Raw genomic sequence first — 23,834 nt, forward strand, 5'->3', positions numbered from 1 at the left:
TTGTTTTCTCGTGATTTGGTTGGGTCTAATTGTGCTGCTGCTCTGTGGGGTGTGTTTGTGTTTGTGAACAGAGCCCCAGGACCAGCTTGCTTAGGGGACTCTTCTCCAGGTTCATCTCTCTCTGTAGGTGATGGCCTTGTTATGGAAGGTTTGGGAGTCATTTTACATTACATTTAAGTCATTTAGCAGACGCTCTTATCCAGAGCGACTTACAAATTGGTGCATTCACCTTATGACATCCAGTGGAACAGCCACTTTACAATAGTGCATCTAAATATTTTAAGGGGGGTGAGAAGGATTACTTTATCCTATCCTAAGTATTCCTTAAAGAGGTGGGGTTTCAGGTGTCTCCGGAAGGTGGTGATTGACTCCGCTGTCCTGGCGTCGTGAGGGAGTTTGTTCCACCATTGGGGAGCCAGAGCAGCGAACAGTTTTGACTGGGCTGAGCGGGAACTGTACTTCCTCAGTGGTAGGGAGGCGAGCAGGCCAGAGGTGGATGAACGCAGTGCCCTTATTTGGGTGTAGGGCCTGATCAGAGCCTGGAGGTACTGAGGTGCCGTTCCCCTCACAGCTCCGTAGGCAAGCACCATGGTCTTGTAGCGGATGCGAGCTTCAACTGGAAGCCAGTGGAGAGAGCGGAGGAGCGGGGTGACGTGAGAGAACTTGGGAAGGTTTAACACTAGACGGGCTGCGGCGTTCTGGATGAGTTGTAGGGGTTTAATGGCACAGGCAGGGAGCCCAGCCAACAGCGAGATGCAGTAATCCAGACGGGAGATGATAAGTGCCTGGATTAGGACCTGCGCCGCTTCCTGTGTGAGGCAGGGTCGTACTCTGCGGATGTTGTAGAGCATGAACCTACAGGAACGGGCCACCGCCTTGATGTTAGTTGAGAACGACAGGGTGTTGTCCAGGATCACGCCAAGGTTCTTAGCGCTCTGGGAGGAGGACACAATGGAGTTGTCAACCGTGATGGCGAGATCATGGAACGGGCAGTCCTTCCCCGGGAGGAAGAAGAAAGAAAGAAAGAAAGAAAGAAAGAAAGGAAGAGTCGCTTCCTTTTAGGTGGTTGTAGAATTTAACAGCTCTTTTCTGGATTTTGATAATTACATTTAAGTCATTTAGCAGACGCTCTTATCCAGAGCGACTTACAAATTGGTGCATTCACCTTATGACATCCAGTGGAACAGTCACTTTACAATAGTGCATCTAAATCTTAAAGGGGGGGGGGAATACTTATCCTATCCTAGGTATTCCTTAAAGAGGTGGGGTTTCAGGTGTCTCCGGAAGGTGGTGATTGATTCCGCTGTCCTGGCGTCGTGAGGGAGTTTGTTCCACCATTGGGGGGCCAGAGCGGGTATCGAGAGTGGGTATCGACCTAATTCTGCTCTGCATGCATTATTTGGTGTTCTACATTGTACACGGAGGATATTTTTGCAGAATTCTGTATGCAGAGTCTCAATTTGGTGTTTGTCCTATTTTGTGAAGTCTTGGTTGGTGAGTGGACCCCAGACCCCACAACCGTAAAGGGCAATGGGCTCTATGACTGATTCAAGTATTTTTAGCCAGATCCTAATTGGTATGTTGAAATTTATGTTCCGTTTGATGGCATAGAATGCCCTTCTTGCCTTGTCTCTCAGATCGTTCACAGCTTTGTGGAAGTTTCCTGTGGCGCTGATGTTTAGGCCAAGGTATGTATAGTTTTTTGTGTGCTCTAGGGCAACAGTGTCTAGATGGAATTTGTATTTGTGGTCCTGGCGACTGGACCTTTTTTGGAACACCATTATTTTGGTCTTACTGAGATTTACTGTCAGGGCCCAGGTCTGACAGAATCTGTGCAGAAGATCTAGGTGCTGCTGTAGGCCCTCCTTGGTTGGTGACAGAAGCACCAGATCATCAGCAAACAGTAGACATTTGACTTCGGAGGCCGTGTGCTGCAGACTTTTCTAGTGCCCGCGCCAATTCGTTGATATATATGTTGAAGAGGGTGGGGCTTAAGCTGCATCCCTGTCTCACCCCATGACCCTGTGTGAAGAAATTGACACATCAAGGCGGTGGCCCGTTCCTGTAGGTTCATGCTCTAGAACATCTGCAGAGTACGACCCTGCCTCACACAGGAAGCGGCGCAGGTCCTAATCCAGGCACTTGTCATCTCCCGTCTGGATTACTGCAACTCGCTGTTGGCTGGGCTCCCTGCCTGTGCCATTAAACCCCTACAACTCATCCAGAACGCCGCAGCCCGTCTGGTGTTCAACCTTCCCAAGTTCTCTCACGTCACCCCGCTCCTCCGCTCTCTCCACTGGCTTCCAGTTGAAGCTCGCATCCGCTACAAGACCATGGTGCTTGCCTACGGAGCTGTGAAGGGAACGGCACCTCAGTACCTCCAGGCTCTGATCAGGCCCTACACCCAAACAAGGGCACTGCGTTCATCCACCTCTGGCCTGCTCGCCTCCCTACCACTGAGGAAGTACAGTTCCCGCTCAGCCCAGTCAAAACTGTTCGCTGCTCTGGCCCCCCAATGGTGGAACAAACTCCCTAACGACGCCAGGACAGCGGAGTCAATCACCACCTTCCGGAGACACCTGAAACCCCACCTCTTTAAGGAATACCTAGGATAGGATAAGTAATCCTTCTCACCCCCCTTTAAGATTTAGATGCACTATTGTAAAGTGACTGTTCCACTGGATGCCATAAGGTGAATGCACCAATTTGTAAGTCGCTCTGGATAAGAGCGTCTGCTAAATGACTTAAATGTAATGTAAATGTAAAAGAAATGTGTGTTTTTTGCCAATTTTAACCACACACTTGTTGTTTGTGTACATGGATTTTATCATGTTGTATGTTTTACCCCCAACACCACTTTCCATCAATTTGTATAGCAGACCCTCATGCAAAATTGAGTCGAAGGCTTTTTTGAAATCAACAAAGCATGAGAAGACTTTGCCTTTGTTTTGGTTTGTTTGGTTGTCAATTAGGGTGTGCAGGGTGAATACATGGTCTGTTGTACGGTAATTTGGTCATTTGCTCAGTACATTGTTTTCATTGAGGAAATGTACGAGTCTGCTGTTAATGATAATGCAGAGGATTTTCCCAAGGTTACTGTTGACGCATATTCCACGGTAGTTATTAGGGTCAAATTTGTCTCCACTTTTCTGGAATGGGGTGATCAGTCCTTGGTTCGAAATATTGGGGAAGATGCCAGAGCTAAGTATGATGTTAAAGAGTTTTAGTATAGCCAATTGGAATTTGTTGTCTGTATATTTGATACTTTCATTAAGGATACCATCAACACCACAGGCCTTTTTGGGTTGTTTTTTTATTTTTTATTTTATTTATTGTCCTGTAACTCGTTCAAGGTAATTAGAGAATCCAGTGGGTTCTGGTAGTCTTTATTAGTTGATTCTAAGATTTGTATTTGATCATGTATATGTTTTTGCTCTTTAATCTTTGTTATAGAGCCAAAAAGATTGGAGAAGTGGCTTACCCATACATCTCCATTTTGGATAGATAATTCTTTGTGTTGTTGTTTGTTTAGTGTTTTCCAATTTTCCCAGAAGTGGTTAGAGTCTATGGATTCTTCAATTACATTGAGCTGATTTTTGACGTGCTGTTCCTTCTTTTTCCGTAGTGTATTTCTGTATTGTTTTAGTGATTCACCTTAGTGAAGGCGTAGACTCAGGTTTTCCGGGTCTCTATGTTTTTGGTTAGACAGGTTTCTCAATTTCTTTCTTAGATTTTTGCATTCTTCATCAAACCATTTGTCATTGTTGTTCATTTTCTTCGGTTTTCTATTTGAGATTTTTAGATTTGATAGGGAAGCTGAGAGGTCATATATACTGTTAAAATTTTCTATTGCCAAGTTTACACCTTACTATTGCAGTGAAACATTTTACCCAGGAAATTGTCTAGAAGGGATTGAATTTGTTGTTGCCTAATTGTTTTTTGGTAGGTTTCCAAACTGCATTCCTTCCATCAATAGCATTTCTTAATGTTACTCAGTTCCTTTGGCTTTGATGCCTCGTGATTGGGTATTGCTCCGTTGACTGTGATTTTGCTGTGGTTCGATAGGGGTGTCAGTGGGCTGACTGTGAACGCTCTGAGAGTCTCTGGTTTGAGGTCAGTGATAAAGTAGTCTACAGTACTACTGCAAAGAGATGAGCTATAGGTGTATCTGCCATAGGAGTCCCCTCGAAGCCTACCATTGACTATGTACAGTACATACCCTGCGTGCGACAGAGCTGCAGGAGTTGTGACCTGTTTTGTTTGTTATGTTGTCATAGTTGTGCCTAGGGGGGTATATGTGGGAGGGAATGCTGTAAACTGCAGGCAGGTGTTTGTCCCCCTGTGTGCTGAGGGTGTCAGGTTCTTGTCCGGTTCTGGCATTTAGGTCGCCACAGACTAGTACATGTCCCTGGGCCTGAAAATGATTGATTTCCCCCTCCAGGATGGAGAAGCTGTCTTCATTAAAGTATGGGGATTCTAGTGGGGGAATATAGGTAGCACACAGGAGGACATTTTTCCCTGTTAAGATAATTTCCTTTTGAATTTCTAGCCAAATGTAAAATGTTCCTGTTTTGATTAATTTAATAGAGTGAGTTAGGTCTGCTCTATACCAAATTAGCATACCCCCTGAGTCCCTTCCCACCCCTGGGTCGATCATTATAGGGGCATTCATTTGGCTTCATATTTTGGAGTCGAGGTCAACCGACTATGATTTTTTAACGCCGATACCGATTATTGGAGGACCAAAAATAGCAGATACAGATTAATAGGCCAATTTTTATAAATATATTTGCAGTAATGACAATTACAACAATACTGAATGAACAATGAACACTTTTATTTTAACTTAATATAATACATAAATAAAATCAATTTAGCCTCAAATAAATAATGAAACATGTTCCATTTGGTTTAAATAATGCAAAAACCCAGTGTTGAAGAAGAAAGTAGAAGTGCAATATGTGCCATGTAAAAAAGCTAACGTTTAAGTTCCTTACTCAGAACTTGAGAACATATGAAAGCTGGTGGGTCCTTTTAACATTAGTCTTTCTTTTAACTACATATGCAGGTTTAAAAATATATACTTGTGTATTGATTTTAAGAAAGGCATTGATGTTTATGTTTAGGTACATTTGTGCAACGGTTGTGGTTTTTCCGCAAATGTGCTTTTGTTAAATCATCACCCATTTGGCAAAGTTGAAGTAAGCTGTGATCCAATGATAAATTAACAGGCAGCGCATTGTTTATATGCAACGAATAACAAGCTAGTTAACCTAGTAATATCATCAACCATGTGTCATTAACTAGTGATTATTTGAAGATTGTTTTTTTATCAGTTAAGTTATAAGTTAAATAATAAATTTAAAAAACGACCAAAACAAAACTGGACCGGCACAGACCTAAAAACAAAAGTACTATAATTTGATAGTTTCCTAACAGCAAGTGTTTTACTGCTAACTAGCAACTTACCTTGGCTCCTTGCAACCACAAGGTCATTTTGATGCTGCTCTCTCATAATAGGTGGTCAGCCTGCCACGCAGTCTCCTCGTGGATTGCAATGTTATCGGCCATAATCGTGGCCGATTACTGATTGTTGTGAAAACTTGATTAATTGGTCGACCTCACTGCAGCCTCTGCATTATTCACAACCAGGAAGGCTTTCCTCTTTAATCCCCCCCCCCCCACAAACACACACACAGACACATGATCACACACTCGATAGTGGATATATTTGACACTTAGTGGACATACTCACTAATGTAGAAGGTAGGTGGTAAGGTAAGGAAATAAAGTGTCATGTGCCGAGGGGAGCATGTCTCCATCCGACCAGCCCAGTGGCAGAGGCCTTCATTTAACTAGGTCTTTGCAGTGGGCTGTAAAATGTTATTGTGTCGATTTATGGAGCAGTAAAAACAGACATGGGCAGATAAATTGCAACTTTACTGTGATGCTGCGCTACCAAATTCTAATCATAGCTATTTCAACACCAAATGTAACTTCAGCTAACTCTTTTGCTAGCTACATTTCAATGCAGTGTTTTAGTTCTCATAAGCACTGTAGGTCAAAACAACCCATGTCCTCAATTTGCAGGTATACAGGTTTGATAGAACAACAATAGGTAAATATTCAAAGGTCATGTCGATAAGTCATAAAGATGCTTTACTGTCTCAATATAATGGTGTTTTTGTATCCCTCTATAGAGATGGAACAAGCTTATTCCTCTGGTGTAGTGGGATCAGAGGATGGTTGTGTGTGTGTGTGTGTGTGTGTGTGTGTGTGTCTGTGTGTGTGTGTGTGTGTGTGTGTGTGTGTGTGTGTGTGTGTGTGTGTGTGTGTGTGTGTGTGTGTGTGTGTGTGTGTGTGTGTGTGTGTGTGTGTGTGTGTGTGTGTGTGTGTGTGTGTGTGTGTGTGTGTGTGTGTGTGTGTGTGTGTGTGTGTGTGTGCGTTTAGTGCACACTGGCGGGTATACTTCCTTAAACAGGAAGGTCTGCAGAGATAGAGAAGACAAACTGCTTTAGCCCTGAGTCCCAATCCCACATAGGACGAACAGCCCATGAAAACAGCCCACTATAAAGATTTATGTTTGCCTCCTTTAAAGGGAAGGCCTCTCTAATTGTCTTTGTAGGCTGAGCTGTGTGTTCCACCATGTCAACTTAATACATGGCCACTTCTCCTTTTAATGGCTTAATAAAGTGGAGGCTTTTTATGCCTCTATTCTGAGTGGGCCCCTCTCACAGTCGACGAGTGTGTTGATGTTTATCTTTTAAACACTAATCGTCCTTGTCTTGCCGTAGAGTTATCCTATAAATGTTTTTTTGTCTAAGGGAAATACTGTCTCAATATGATGGTGTTTTTGTATCCCTCAATGGAGATGGAACAAGCTTATTCCTCTGGTGAAGTGGGATCAGAGGATGGTTGTGTGTGTGTGTGTGTGTGTGTGTGTGTGTGTGTGTGTGTGTGTGTGTGTGTGTGTGTGTGTGTGTGTGTGTGTGTGTGTGTGTGTGTGTGTGTGTGTGTGTGTGTGTGTGTGTGTGTGTGTGTGTGTGTGTGTGTGTGTGTGTGTGTGTGTGTGTGTGTGTGTGTGTGTGTGTGTGTGTGTGTGTGTGTGTGTGTAATAATCTATGACTTGAATGCTGTGATAGCATTGGTTGCAAGGTAATACAATTTGACAGCAGTTAACTTTCATTATGAATTTAGTAAATAGCCTAATAAACTATTGAATGTTCAACCTCTCTGTTTTCCAAACACAAAGTACACATGCCTCCCCATCTTTCAACTGTAACTGTATAACAGTCACAGCAAACACAAATACTCCAGAAAACAGGCCGGTACACCAAAGACCAATAGATTAAGTTAAAACGACCTCACAATAAAGAGGAATATTCCAGTGTTGTGGTGTCTAAAATCCAATTACACAGTAGTAGCAGTAGTGGGGCTCTGAGGATTGGCTGGAAGGCTGGGATTGTTATGCAGATGGCCTGATTCACTAGGAGCTGTAGATAACCATAATAGACCCCACAGCCCAATTTAATGTAGCCCTTTCATGCAGTCAAATCACCTAATGGTTTCATGGGTGGAATGTTATTCATATTTTTTATAATTTTATAATTAGTCACCATTATTTTAAAAACCTATCCAAAAGCCGGTGATTCTATGTCTTCTATGATGCATATAAAGTGTAATACTGGGATGCAAACTCAAAATTGAATTAATTTCAACTCTATATCTGACATGGTACAGGTTTCTTCTTTTTATAAGCCCATAACCATGTGTGTGAGGTGTATACATTTGTTTCAAAGTAGATTTGTTTAAGACTACCAGGAAACACTCTGATGTGACCCTGATTTAACCCACTGCAGTAAATTAACATGTACAGATGCACCTAGAGCTAATGTGACAGTATTTATACAAATTGTAAGGAATGGTACCCGTAGATAGTTGAGAAAAATATGTGTTTACAATAAATACATTATCATCCCCAGCCTTTCCACCCCTGCTGATAGGGCTTCCTGTCCATGCTGGGGCTAGGAATGTGACCTTCTCCATTGAACTGCCCCCATGACCCCAGCAATGCCCAGCCAGGCTCAGTTCATATACAGTTGAAGTCGGAAGTTTACATACACCTTAGACAAATACATTTAAACATTTTTCACAATTCCTGACATTTAATCTGAGTAAATATTCCCTGTCATATGTCAGTTAGGATCACCAATTTATTTTAAGAATGTGAAATGTCAGAATAATAGCAGAGAATTATTTATTTCAGCTTTTATTTATTTCATCACATTCCCAGTGGCTCAGAAGTTTACTTACACTCAATTAGTATTTGGTAGCATTGCCTTTAAATGGTTTAATTTGGGTCAAACCTTTCAGGTAGCCTTCCACAAGATTCCCACAGTAAGTTGGGTGAATTTTGGCCCATTCCTCCTGACAGAGCTGGTGTAACTGAGTCAGGTTTTTAGTCCTCCTTGCTCGCAAACTCTTTTTCAGTTCTGCCCACAAATGTTCTACAAGATTGAGGTCAGGGCTTTGTGATGGCCACTCCAATACCTTGACTTTATTGTCCTTAAGCCATTTTGCCACAACTTTGGAAAATGTGCTTGGTGTCATTGTCCATTTGGAAGACCCATTTGCGACCAAGCTATAATTTCCTGACTGATGTCTTGAGATGTTGCTTCAATATATACACATACTTTTCCTTCTTCATGATGCCAAATATTTTGTGAAGTGCACCAGTCCCTCCTGCAGCAAAGCACCCCCACAATATGATGCTTCCACCCCCGTGCTTCAAGGTTGGGATGGTGTTCTTAGTCTTGCAAGCCTCCCCCTTTTTCCTCCAAACATAACAATGCTCATTATGGCCAAACAGTTATATTTTTGTTTCATCAGACCAGAGGACATTTTTCCAAAAAGTACGATCTTTGTCCCCATGTGCAGTTGCAAACCGTAGTTTGCCTTTTTTATGGTGGTTTTGGAGCAGTGGCTTCTTCCTTGCTGAGCGGCCTTTCAGGTTATGTTGATAAAGGACTCATTTTACTGTGGATATAGAAACTTTTGTACCTATTTCTTCAAGAATCTTCACAGGGTCCTTTGCTGTTGTTCTGGGATTGATTTGCACTTTTGCACCAAAGTACGTTAATCTCTAGGAGACAGAATGTGTCTCCTTCCTGAGCGGTATGATGGCTGTGTGGTCCCATGGTGTTTATACTTGCGTACTATTGTTTGTACAGATGAATGTGGTACCTTCAGGGGTTTGGATATTGCTCCCAAGGATGAACAAGACATGTGGAGGTCTACAATTTATTTCTGAGGTCTTGCCTGATTTATTTTGTCAAGCAAAGAGGCACTGAGTTAGGTAGGCCTTGAAATACATCCACAGGTACACCACCAATTAAATTAAATTATGTCAATTAGCCTATCAGAAGCTTCAAAAGCCATGACATAATTTTCCGGAATTTTCCAAGCTGTTTAAAGGCACAGTCAACTTATTGTATATAAACTTCTGACCCACTGGAATTGTGATACAGAAGTTAAATAATCTGTCTGTAGACTTGCCAAAACTATAGTTTGTTAACAAGAAATTTGTGGAGTGGTTGAAAAATACTCCAACCTAAGTGTATGTAAACTTCCGACTTCAACTGGAGCTATCCCTGGACATCATATGAATTCATAAGTCAACAACACAAAAATTATCATTAAATGTAATGATAGTATTTAATCTGATATAGATGTATATACATGTCACTGCTCAGACATGGTGATCCAACATGCCACTCAGAACAGTTTGACATCGAGATACTGTAGACCAAAGTGGCATTCCTGCATTCTTGTGCTTTTTGTCTGGGTCCCACTTTACTTTGTGACTAATGAGAAACTCAACTCTCCACCTAATAGTGAGGAAATAGACACTCAGAGCAGTTTGGAGGAGGAGAAATACCAAACCCTCCATCTTTATTCCCACCAAATCTGTACCCCTTCAGGTACATTGACCCGTTCTGCATTTTAAATATCTCAGAGTTAGAAGAACATGGCAGAGAGGACTGCAGGACTCAGCGTTTTACCGTTTCACTCAGGTGTGCTATAATCGATTAGGCACTACCGCAGGGAGACGTGCGTGCGTGTGTGTCTGGGAGTGCGTGCGTGCACACGTGCAAGAGGGCTCTTATACGCGTGTGTGATTGTGCACATGCATGGGTTTGCGTGTGTGAGAATAAATAACCTTGTCTGTTTCCCTTGTAAATCAGGACACAGGCGGCTCCACTGTACATCCTACATGATCTACGTCCTGTCTATAGTCCACATCACCACACAGCTGATGTATGGGGACCTGAGCGATTGAGCTGGGCTAGGCTGGAATAGCATGCAGAGTTGGACAAAATGGCTTTGATTACAAAGAGTAGTCAAATGGCAGAGTCAAGAGATGTCAGCTGTACACAGGTCAGCTGTACTAATTAATTTAAGCATCCTACACTCGTAGAAAAAATGGTGCCATCTAGAAACTTAATTGGTTCTTCGGCTGTCCCCATAGGAGAACCCTTTGAAGAACCCTTTTTGGTTCCAGGAAGAACCCTTTTGGATCCAGGTAGAACCGTTTTGGTTCCAGGTAGAACCGTTTTGGGTTCCATGTAGAATCCTTTCTTCAGAGTGGAACCCAAAAGGGTTCTACCTGGAACCAAAAGGGTTCTACCTGGAACCAAAAAGGGTTCTTCAAAGGTTTCTCCTATGGGGACAGCCAAAGAACCCTTTTGGAACCTTTTTTTCTAAGAATTTAATGGTCACCTTGATTCCTTTAGGCCTTGTTTTCTTTTCTTTCGCCCAGACTCCGAACACCTTTCCTCCGCTTTTCTCCGAATTCTTCTTCTCTCTGATCCCTTGAAGAAAATGAGTGCTAAAATCCCAAACTCACATGCCTATGTGAGCCTCAGCTCCTCCCTCCCCTCTGTCTCTAGTAGCCGTGCATAATTGCATGTTTTGGCCTGGGCTGTTGTCAGCTTAATAATGGTCTTCTTCTGTGGTAATGGGTCTAAGTCCTCGTCTCTTGTTATTCATGACAGTATTAGTCTAATTGTGCCGTCTCACACCAGCGGAGATGTCTGACCTCCCATTCAATTACAGGGGGAGCCAGAACAAGCCTATAAGCAGGTTAAATCAGTTATCTTCAGACGTCAGATGCTTTAAGTTGTAGGGTCAGCAGCTTTTAGTGTCTGCTAGTGCTGTTTTAGAGTTGTGTTAAGTGTTTTTTTGTTATCAATCCGGAACAATCGATTAGTTACGTAGTACTGTATATCTGTTCGGTGGACTGGTTGCTTACAGTGCAAACTAAAGTTCTATACTACCAGGCCATAAAAAGAGGATAGTCAATCGTCTGTGTGACTATATCGGAACTGATGGCCCACCATCTAGAGGTTTTCAACTACTGGCTGCATATAAGGCAGAAGCAGTAGGTACATACATATGTTTAAAATATGACAAAGGGTCCAGAAATGTAACACAATTGCTGGAGGAGTCAATAAGCATATTTTTATTGGGGAGAATACTCTGTTTGACTGGTCAGTTGACAGTTGAGCCTGTGTCTATGGAACTGTTTAGAGTTTTCTGCCTGGCTGGTCCCCAACACCTGTCCCTGTCCCCAGCAGAGCCCATTGGTGAGGTACACTTTGACTGCCATACCACACCCAAATGAACTACCACCCAGGGACTCATTTCACTTCATTTCATTTCAGAAGCCATTTGCTAACAAAAATATCTCTCAAATACCAAAATGTCACCCAAATAGGTTTCACTATAGTTGTGAGAATTCACAGCATGCCGTGGCTAGATGGTACACTAGTCACCCCCCCCCTGCCCAGTGCTTAAGCCCTATCTGTCCTCCCCTGGCAGTGTGAATACATGGGGCTGTATTAGGTATGTATGAGCAGGATCCTGGACAGTGAGGAGTGAGCGTTGACTCATCCATCCAAGACTAAAATCCTCGCTGCAGCATTTTGTTCACGATTAATCAAAGTCAATCAAAGTCAATCCTAACTTCCCCATAACCTACATTATGGCACTTACAATGTCTAATCACAGTGTTTCTTTTGTCATAGCATCAAAGGGTGTTTTTGCGTCAAAAATATCTGTTTCCAGAAATCCAACAGTTGGACTGCATGCTGTTGCCTGAAGAAATGTGTTCTTGTTTTATGGTGAAGTTTCTGTCACAGAGGCTATAAATGCTTTGTTCCATCCATATTGGAACCATATTCCTTGGCAGCTAGCTACCTCATCAAGGTAATTAGCCAACTATATCTAAGCTTACTACAGGGGATTTCACTGCACTGGCTTCTGTTTGTCATTTGGTTGCCAAAAATGGATCCACTAATTGAGTTGCTAGCCTCTTTCTGATTTGCCACCCTTTCTTTTTTACCTCATTCCCTCTCTCTTTCTGTCTCACTCTGTGATCTCTATATTTTTCTCTCTTTTTCTCAATTTCTCTCCATTTCTCTCTCTCTCTCGCTCTCTGTCTCCCTCTCTCCCTCAGTGGGATGCTAATATTGCCTGGCATGGCTAGCAGCGGCTGTCAGTTAGCGAGCTGGCCAGCCGAGGTAAATATCCTGCATTGATTAGGCAGATTTGCATAGACACCACAGGCCTGGGGGAGGCAGGAGAGGATGCAGAGTGGAATGCTAAAAAACCCAACAGCATATTACATAGACAACATGACAGAGCCTCAAAATACCCCAAATATCATCTCTTACTAATACCAGGGGGACGTTAGAGAGAGTGTGTGTGTGTGTGTGTGTGTGTGTGTGTGTGTGTGTGTGTGTGTGTGTGTGTGTGTGTGTGTGTGTGTGTGTGTGTGTGTGTGTGTGTGTGTGTGTGTGTGTGTGTGTGTGTGTGTGTGTGTGTGTGTGTGTGTGTGTGTGTGTGTTCGTGCGTGCGTGCGTGCGTGCGTGTGTGTATGCGGGCACCCGTGTCTCTGTCTCAGCTGCGAATCCACGACAAGGCCTGGCTGGGCCCCTGTCAGATTGAATACTGTTTCCAGTATTGTCCCCTGACTAATCAGAAATGTTGAACATGCAGTAGGAGGTTCCTGGGATCTAATTGGTTATATTGCAATCATATGGTAAATCCCAAACACCTAGCCTACCGTCGGGAAGCATTGGCCATATCCCCTGTGATTGCACATATTCACTGTCTGTATCAGTACCACTGGAGAGTTTAGGACAATCATTTCCTCCAACTTCCTCCTCCAGGTGGATGTCATTGGACGCTCCTTTCCGTAGGCCTAGATTAGATGGTTACATTCAAGAGGAGATGTTCAGTGTCACCAAAGTAGCTTAGGCCTACCATGCAATTTTCGGAGACCCTATTAAAAATTGTGATAATGTCTCCAGACATGTAAAGTGTAGTATAATTGCATGAAATGTGTTTGTAAAACTTAATAGAAAGGGGCTCAAGTACAAGTAAAAGTCACCCAGTAAAATACTACTTGAGTAAAAGTCGAAAGGTTTCTGGTTTTCAATGTACTTAAGTACAGTGGTGAAAAAACTACTCAATTGTCAATTATCATGTAAAAGTAAATGCTATTTGTCAAATTCCTTATATTAAGCAAACCGGACTGTAAGATTCTGATTTTCTGTTCTTAGTCAACCTTGTGTTCTTTTTCTTTGTGTTCTTGAACGTAGTCCTGTTTCTTTGTGTTTTGAAACTTGGCCATGTTTCTTTATGTTTTGGAACATAGCCCTGCCTTTAATTTTTGTTTGTTGATTTCACCTGTGTTCGTTTCTCACCTGGTCACATCAGCTCCCTATTTAGTTCAGTTCTTTCTGTTTGTATGGTTGTGAGGAATTTGTAGCGAGGGCCAGCCGACTTGAGCATACAGGTCGCAGTGGTGGGTGGTATAAGGTGCTTTAGTAACAAAGTGGATGGCACTGTGATAAACTGCATCCAGTTTGCTGAGTAGAGTATTGGAAGCTATTTTGTAGATGACATCGCCGAAGTCGAGGATCGGTAGGATAGTCAGTTTTACTAGGGTAAGTTTGGCGGCGTGAGTGAAGAAGGCTTTGTTGCGAAATAGAAATCCGATTCTAGATTTGATTTTGGATTGGAGATGTTTGATATGAGTCTAGAAGGAGAGTTTACAGTCTAGCCAGACACCTAGGTACTTATAGATGTCCACATATTCTAGGTCGGAACCATCCAGGGTGGTGATGCTAGTTGGGCGTGCGGGTGCAGGCAGCGAATGGTTGAAAAGCATGCATTTGGTTTTACTAGCGTTTAAGAGCAGTTGGAGGCCACGGAAGGAGTGTTGTATGGCATAGAAACTCGTTTGAAGCTCGTTTAGATGCTGTGCAGTTATAGGATTGGTTGTAATGCAATCGTAAAATGGTCAGGGAGGCGACGAAGGACCCGATGGTCACTCAGACAGAGCTCCAGAGTTCCTCTGTGGAGATGGGAGAACCTTCCAGAAGGACAACCATATCTGCAGCACTCCACCAATCAGGCCTTTATGTTAGAGTGGCCAGAAGGAAGCCAATCCTCAGTATCAGGCACATGACAGCCCTGTTGGAGTTTGCCAAAAGGCACCTGAAGGACTCTCAGACCATGAGAAACAATATTCTCGGGTCTGATGAAATAAAGATTGAACTCTTTGGCCTGAATGCCAAGAGTCACGTCTGGAGGAAACCTGGCACCATCCCTACGGTGAAGCATGGGGATGTTTTTCGGCGGGAGGGACTGGGAAACTAGTTAGGATCGAGGGAAAGATGAACGGAGCAAAGTATAGAGAGATCCTTGATGAAAATCTGCTCCAAAGTTCTCAGGAGAGCACCTGAGAGCGAGCACCTGATGAAAACCTGGCCAGGACCAGGTGTGCATTTAACTTGTTTTGCAAGGTCAATACTGTCTGGCTGTGTGGAGAGTAACCCACAGAGACTGTGTGCCACAAAATGAGTGACAAAATGTTACAAAACCTGGCCAGATGATTTCAAGTCAACAGTCTCAAATCCAAGTCAAGTCTCTAGTTATTTTATTTTCTATGTGAGTCAGACTCGAGTCCAAGTCATATGACTCAATTCCACAGCTCTGCTAACTAGCATTAGCGCAATGACTGGAAGTCTTGCTAGCAGATACCCATAGACTTTCAGTCATTGCGCTAATGCTAGTTAGCAATTGCGCTAGTGCTAATCCGCAAATTCCTTCAAACTTCACGCAGACATATAATTTTTATCCACGAGTTCATTTGAATGGGAACTAGTGAAATTGCCAAAATATCAATTTACGCAGTGGCAACAAAGGTGTTGAATGCATAGTCCTGGAGGCAGAGCTGAGCGATTTCCACTAGATGCGGCCAGCTGCAAAGTCACAATTGGCTATAGAAATGTGCTTTTCGGTCCTAAATTGAGGTTAGGGTTAGGCATAAGGTTAGCAGTATGGTTAGGGTTGAGGTTAGGGTTAGAATCAGATTGTATTATTTTGTGGCTCTGCCAGTTAGTGACTACCCTGAAGAGCTGCCTCCAGTACATGAGTCATCCCAATAAATGTCAGCCTGCATAACTGAGGCCAGCTCCAGGTTTTGTCTGTTAACCTTAGGGATATTGGTGAGAATTCAGTCAGAGTAGCGTTATGTGATAAAGCTACAAACGGCCATCGTTTAATCTGTTGTAACCATGCAGATGGCTATAGAAAGCTTTCATCCTCTTTCTGTCTGTCCCCCAGGTTGCAGTGAGGGCGGTTTTAGAGAAGGGCTTTAGTGTGTGTGGGCTTTAGTTTGTGTGTGTCTGTGCGTGTGTGTGTTTTGGCCCTGGTCTTTCGGGAGCTTAGAGGCTCTTTAACATGAGGACAGCCTGAAAGCATCAGTATGCAGACACACACACACACACACACACATGCAGGATTGGGACCTGTAGTTTGATGCAGCTTGGCTTGGATATTGGTGGCAAGCAGTATGAGCTAATCTTAGAGGTGTGTGTGTGTGTGTGTGTGTGTGTGTGTGTGTGTGTGTGTGTGTGTGTGTGTGTGTGTGTGTGTGTGTGTGTGTGTGTGTGTGTGTGTGTGTGTGTGTGTGTGTGTGTGTGTGTGTACGCCCTTTCCTGCAGTCAGATGACCATATCGCCCTCTACTGGCCTCATGGGTGACCTTTATAATGGAAAAGTGTTTATTTCTACATTTCAATGTTGCAGCTTGCTGAAAATTGGAATGTTATTAATATATTACATACTTTTATAATTCGATCTGGTGTTTATATGTCCAATGGTTTTGTTATATGTAATATCTGTTAAGCATAATTTTGGGATGCAAACTCAAAATGTAAAACATTTAAACTCTATATCTGACATGGTACAGGTGTCCTCTGTTTTAAAGCCCATAACCATGTGTGTGAGGTGTATACTTTTGTTTCAAAGTAGATTTGTTTAAGACTACCTACGACCCTGATTTAACCCACTGCAGTAAAAGGTTAAAGTGGGTGTGGGGTTAAGAGGAGTTGCTAGGTTGGTGAGTTAAACAAGTGTGTCTGTAGCTGTGAGTATGTGAATATTTTTAGTGTGCATTTGTCAAACTCATTGCGCAGAGCTGTTCTAAAGCAGGTTTATCATGGTGACAAAAATAGTGTATTGTACTCTCCTTGAATAATGTGTAATCCACCAGCACTGACAGTAACATCTCTCTCTGGTGCTCTGGAAGTGCACACCAGGGTTGAGGAGTAACGGATTACATGTAATCAATTACATGTAAGGGATTCCAAAACAACGGTACCTGTAATCAGTTAAATTACCAGCAAAAATGTTGTAATCAGATTACCGATACGTAGATGAATACTTTGAGGATTCCTTTTCAATTCAGAAAGGATGTTTGCGAGAGAAAAATTCTTTGACACTTCGCTGTTTTCTCAATGACATTCAAAATCAGCATTGAAAAAAGACGCAAGATGTTCTACCTGAGCGACCACAAGTCAGAGACCACTATGATGACACACCAAATGTTTTTGATGGATCGCGTGAAAAGAGCAGGAATAGGCTTTTGTAGGTTACAGTCCAAGTTATGTCTTCCAATGGTGCGACTGCTGTCGGCATCCAAAGATCCAACTTGAATAAACGCTTGGAGGTAAGGATGACAGTAGTGGTGTAGTCTACGGCGATATGGATATCACTTATTATTGATATCTACATAGAGCATTGATGTGCATCACACTGCTGCTCTCTCATTTTACTGTTTGCGCCTGGTTGTTGTGGTTGGCGTTTCACGAATCTAAATGTGTATTTGAACCCAATAATGGTTGAATTCAAGAAGTTGAAACTGCCTATAAATCATTGTTTTTGAAACCAGTGGACAGCCAGTGAAAAATGAACTCTTGCAACAGTTGCATAGTGCGGATCCCAGCCTATGGAATAAAAGTGGACCTTTTATTGCTCAATCTAATTAATGCTGATAAAAACATTATCCATAGACCTAATGGACACATGCTCAAACTTGACCTCATTTTATATATATACAGTTGAAGTCGAAAGTTTACATACACTTAGGTTGGAGTCATTAAAACTCATTTTTCAACCACTCCACAAATTTCTTATTAACAAACTATAGTTTTGGCAAGTCAGTTAGGACATCTACTTCGTGCATGACACAAGTAATTTTCCAACAATTGTTTACAGACAAATTATTTAACTTATAATTCACTGTATCACAATTCCAGTGGGTCAGAAGTTTACATACACTAAGTTGACTGTGCCTTTAAACAGCTTGGACAATTCCAGAAAAGTATCTCTTTAGAAGCTTCTGATAGTCTAATTGACATAATTTGAGTCAATTGGAGGTGTACCTGTGGATGTATTTCAAGGCCTACATTAAAACGCAGTGCCACTTTGCTTGACATCATGGGAAAATCAAATTAAATCAGCCAATTGTATACCTTCACACGTTTGGTTCATCCTTGGGAGCAATTTCCAAATGCCTGAAGGTACCACGTATCATCTGTACAAACAATAGTACGCAAGTATAAACACCATGGAACCACGCAGGCATCATACCGCTCAGGAAGGAGATGTGTTCTGTCTCCTAGAGATCAATGTACTTTGGTGCGAATAGTGCAAATCAATCCCAGAACAACACCAAATGACCTTGTGGAGATGCTGGAGGAAACGGGAACAAGAGTATCTATATCCACAGTAAAGAGTCCTAGATCAACATAGCCCGAAAGGCCGCTCAGCAAGGAAGAAGCCAGTGTTCCAAACCGCCATAAAAAGTCAGACTATGGTTTGCAACTGCACATGGGGACAAAGATCGTACTTTTTGGAGAAATGTCCTCTGGTCTGATGAAACAAAAATGTAACTGCTCGGCCATAATGACCATTGTTATGTTTGGAGGAAAAAGGGGGAGGCTTGCAAGCCGAAGAACACCATCCCAACCGTGAAGCATGGGGGTGTCAGCATCATGTTGTGGGGGTGATTTGCTGCAGGAGGGACTGGTGCACTTCACAAAATAGATGGCATCATGAGGATGGAAATTCTGTGGATATATTAAACCAACATCTCAAGACATCAGTCAGGAAGTTAAAGTAAAGCTTGGTTGAAAATGGGTCTACCAAATGGACAATGACCCCAAGCATACTTCCAAAGTTGTGGCAAAATGGCTTAAGGACCACAAAGTCAAGGTATTTGAGTGGCCATCACAAAGCCCTGACATTTGTGGGCAGAACTGAAAAAACGTGTGCGAGCAAGGTTACCTACATACCTGACTAAGTTACACCAGCTCTGTCGGGAGGAATGGGCCAAAATTCACCAAACTTATTGTGGGAAGCTACTCAAAATGTTTGACCCAAGTTAAACAATGTAAAGGCAACTCAACCAAATACTAATTGAATGTATGTACACTTTTGACCCACTGGGAATGTGATGAAAGAAATAAAAGCTGAAATAAATCATTCTCTCTACTACTATTCTGACATTCACATTATTAAAATGATGTGGTGATCTTAACTGACCTAAGACAGGGAATTGTTACTTGGGTTAAATGTCAGGAATTGTGAAAAACTGAGTATAAATGTACTTGGGTAAACGTCCGACTTCAACTGTCTATGTTTTACCCCTTTTTCTCCCCAATTTCGTGGTATTCAATTGGTAGTTACGGTCTTGTCCCATCACTCGGGAGACTCCATAGCCGTGCGTCCCCCAAAACACCACCCAGCCAAGCCGCACTGCTTCTTGACAGAAGCCAGCCGCACCAACGTGCCGGAGGAAACACTGTGCACCTGGCAACCACATCAGCTTGCATTGCACCCATCCCACCATAGGAGTCGCTACTGTGCGATGGGACAAGAACATCCTTGCCGGCTAAACCATCCTCTAACCCGGACGACGCTGGGCTGATTGTTTTACCGCCCCATGGGTCTCCCAGTCGCGGCCGGCTGTGACAGAGCCTGGACTTGAACCAGGGTCTCTAGTGGCCTTAGACCACTGCGCCACTCGGGAGGCCAAACCTGCACACTTTTGATAGACTTAAAGCGGCAATCTGTATTTGCAACATCTATTTTTTTACTTATAAATTATATATACCGTACCAGTCAAAGGTTTTTCTTTATTTTTACTATTTTCTTAATTGTAAAATAATAATGAATACATCAAAACTATGAAATAACACATAAGGAATCATCTAGTAACAATAAAGTGTTAAACAAATCAAAATAGATTTTAGATTCATCAAAGTAGCCAACCTTTGCCTCTTGGCAAAGCATGCCATTCCATGGGCGCAGCATTTATTTTTCAACTCGAATCAACAAGCCCAATCAGTCCTCCATGACAACAAAGTAATCATAAACAACATAGTAGGGCTGGCTAATAAGTCCTTAGTTTTGGGGTCATGGCTAATCTATACTTCCATATATCCAAATCCTATTCTTGAAGATCAAGGGGTATAACATTTATTATGACTGGAATTCTGATAGACCTTGGTTTTTAATGTAAAGATATCATTTAATTTTATTATTATATGCAGTAGAACGCCAGGACAGCGGAGTCAATCACCACCTTCCGGAGACACCTGAAACCCCACCTCTTTAAGGAATACCTAGGATAGGATAAGTAATCCTTCTCACCCCCCTTTAAGATTTAGATGCACTATTGTAAAGTGACTGTTCTACTGGATGTCATAAGGTGAATGCACCAATTTGTAAGTCGCTCTGGTAAGAGCGTCTGCTAAATGACTTAAATGTAAATGTAAATGTAGTAGAAAGCAATGGGTTAGAAGAAGCCTACATAACCAACCCATGAAGTAAAATATGGCCAGCTATGTAAACTTTAACATTGATTTATCCAGCAATGGATGTTGTTCAATTGGTAACATATATTTGTGTCTTCTTCTAATGCCTCTTAAGGTTAAAGTAATCTAAAAGTAACGGAATGTAAATCAGATTATGTTACCGAGTTTGGGTAATCCAAAAGTTACTTGACTGATTACAATTTTGGACAGGTAACTTATAACTGTAATGGATTGCATTTAGAAGGTAACCTACCCATCCCTGGTGCACACATTGATTTTTCGATTCAAGCTGTGGTTTTTTATCACTAAGATTGTGAGCCACCAAACATTGTATGTTTAGTACAGCGATATACTGATCTGATACTCTTAGGACACACCTTATATCCTTCCTTTCTTCCTTAATTCCTTCCTTCCTTTCTTATTTCCTTCATTCCTTCCTTCACTATTTTCTTCTTTCCTTAAATCCTTAATTTCTTCCTTCCTTGTTGGCTTTTCTAGTGCAGGTTTTCAAGTAGTTATATTATCCTGTGCTGTAGATGGACATACTGTGCATACATACATTCAGACACACAGGCAGACTGACATCCAAAGCTCACCTCCGCTTCAGAGGGACAAATGTTGCGTGAAATCAATAGACAGATTCATCCTGATATGAGATGTTTGCGCTCTGAAAAATGCTTAATTTCCTGGAGACTTGAAATAAATTGAAAAGGATTTGTGTGGATTTGCTTATCAGTGGGCCAGTGTGAAGCCTGCTCTCCTTTAAGGCTTGAGGACACATCAGAATAGAGCTAATCTTCTACAGAGGTTCAATACGGAGTTCTCCCTCTCTGTCAGACCTGGGATGGACTGAGTGAAAGGATTGAGCCAGCATATGAGACTGATAGAAGACTTATACCATGTCGAGATATATTTGCGCGTTGTTATAGCAGGGATTAGGCTATTTTCTCCATCCCTTCTTCATCCTTTCAAATATGAAATGTAGGATACAGTACATTGGCAGCTAACATGTTGTCACACAGCAGTGAGAGTGAAGAGATGGGTATGTACATCTCTTAGGTGACATTGGAGAGGGAATGAGAAATATCCCTTCTTGTCTTTTGTCACCCCCCTCTGGACAAATCAACCATAATGTATTGTAATAATAATAATACAATTAAAGAAATGCATTCAGTACTTATATAGTAGGCATTATGAAATAGTTACAAAAAAAGTATAATGTGTATTTTTGGGAACATTTGGTAACCTACATTGTGGTGACATGTTGTGGTGCAGCCAGGACTCTTGGCACCATTCTTCTCTAATGAGGGATATGGTAAACCTGACGCCAGTGGGACACAGCCGCCTAGGGCACATGTATATTTGTCGATTTTCCCACCGGTTTACCCAGAAGGGGTGTGTGTGCGTGCGTGTGTTCTAACGCTGACACGTACCAAAATAGAATAACATTGCAAGCCATGGCTGGATTCACTTACACTCCTAGATAAGAGGTGTAATTCTACACTTACAGACTCCATTGATTTTGGCTTCAGACTAATGTGTCTAAGAGAAATATCGCTATATGCAGTGGTGTACATAAGTAAGCTCACAGACAGCTTTGGCATTACTCTTAACACCGTGAAAGGGGATGGAGGGAGCCAGGCGTTGGGTTGTTTATGACATTAAGCACTGTCATTCTCAGCCATTTGACTGCGAAATCGGAGATCATTTCCCATTTTTCCTAGGAATCAGTCAATTACTTTTCTCATTGCTTTTCGCATCTGCGATCTCCTCCCTCTGAAAGACGGCAAGCAGTCTTTTTCCACACTAAATATAAATTCAATGAATAATTTCATATTTACCGCCAGGCCATATTTTACAGCGCTCCAGTGTGGATGCCCCCGATGCCTGCTTATTCATCTTTGTGCATTTGAATTATTTTTACTCCACTATAAACTGTTTTAATGTGTATGAGTGTGAGTGTGTGTTCGTGGGTTTCTCCCCACCACACATACACCCTCTCTCTGGTCAGGTGTAGATTTCATACTCCTAGTGTGGGTCTGTGTCAAAAAAAAAACTCAAATTGTACTTTTGTCACATGCACCGAATACAACACGTGTAGACTTTATGGTGAAATGCTTACTTACGAGCACAACAACAATAACGAATATAGTATATACAAGGAGTGCCGGTACTGAGTCAATGTGCAGGGGTAAGAGGTAGTTGAGGTAATATGTACATGTAAGTAGGAGTAAAAGTGACAATGTAGTCAGGATAGATATACTGAGTAAAAATATAAACGCAAGATGTAAAGTGTTGGTCCCATGTTTCATGAGCTGAAATTAAAAATCCCAGAAATGTTCAATATGCACAAATCTGGTTTCTCTCAAATCTGGTGCACAATTTTGTTAACATCCCTGTTAGTGAGCATTTCTCCTTTGCCAAGATAATACATCCACCTGACAGGTGTGGCATTTCAAGAAGCTGATTAAACAGCATGATTATTATACAGGTGCACCTTGTGCTGGGGACAATAAAAGACCACTCTAAAATGTGCAGTTTTGTCACACAATACAATGACACAAATGTTTTGAGGGAGTGTGCAATTGGCATGCTGACTGCAGGAATGTCCGCCACAGCTGTTGCCAGAGAATTGAATGTTCATTTCTTTATGCCCTCCAAGGCTTGTTTTAGAGAATTTGGCAGTACTCCCGACCAGCCTCACAACCGCAGATCAGCCCAGCACCTGATTTCCTGATATGATAACTGTAACTCAGTAAAATCTTTGAAATTGTTTCATGTTGTGTTTACATTTTCGTTCAGTATAATAAACAGAGCAGCAGCAGCGTATGTGAAGTGTGTGAAAGTGTGTTGTGTGAGTGTGTAATATATGTGTAGTATGGGTGAGTGTGCATAGAGCCAGTGCAAAAAAAGGGGGTCAATGTAAATAGTCCGGGTAGCCATTTGATCAACTGTTCATCAGTCTTATGGCTTGGAGGTAGAAGCTGTTCAGAAGCCTTTTGGTCCTGGACTTGGCTCGCAGGTACCACTTGCCGTGCGGTAGCAGAGAAAACATTTATGACTTGGGTGGCTAGAGGCTTTGACCATTTTTAGGGCCTTCCTCTGCAGGTGTGTGTGTGTGCATGCTTGGGTACGTGTGTGTGTTTTACAGTCCCATCAGCCCTAACAGTATTTACGGTGCTGTTGGTCTGTCCAACCCATGATGACTCCATTACTCCCCCTGATATTTATAATTTCATAAAGCTGCTCCATGACAACGTTTATTTTATCCCCCTCCTAATCTCCTACTAATAAAGACATGCCAAACGCTGGGGTTGAAAAACGAGTGTGGCCCGAGCGAGGGAAGGAGAGGAGAGATAAATCAGAGGTGGAGGTGCAGGAGATTGTCAATGATCGGGCCGCTACGATCGAGCTGCCCCGCTCGATAGCCATGATCTATAGTAATGAAAATCCATGCAAACTATTGAGAGGGTAAGATGGAGGGGACAGGGGTGAGAAATTGGGCTGAGTTAACAACCGCGATGAGGAGACGTCGCCGGGGAAATATTATGGCAGCCGTTTGAAAGAAAGGCTTTGATAAACACGGCAGAAGTTTTTCAAT

General features: G+C 42.3%; 1 protein-coding gene across 20 annotated transcripts in view; it reads left to right on the forward strand.

Moving 5' to 3' along the window:
* Positions 1–23,834, forward strand: part of nrxn3a (neurexin 3a) — a 488,613-nt gene that overhangs the window by 446,528 nt on the left and 18,251 nt on the right. The window lies entirely within an intron of this gene.

The sequence above is a fragment of the Oncorhynchus gorbuscha genome, linkage group LG17, assembly GCF_021184085.1.
Source record: "Oncorhynchus gorbuscha isolate QuinsamMale2020 ecotype Even-year linkage group LG17, OgorEven_v1.0, whole genome shotgun sequence".
NCBI lineage: Eukaryota > Metazoa > Chordata > Actinopteri > Salmoniformes > Salmonidae > Oncorhynchus > Oncorhynchus gorbuscha.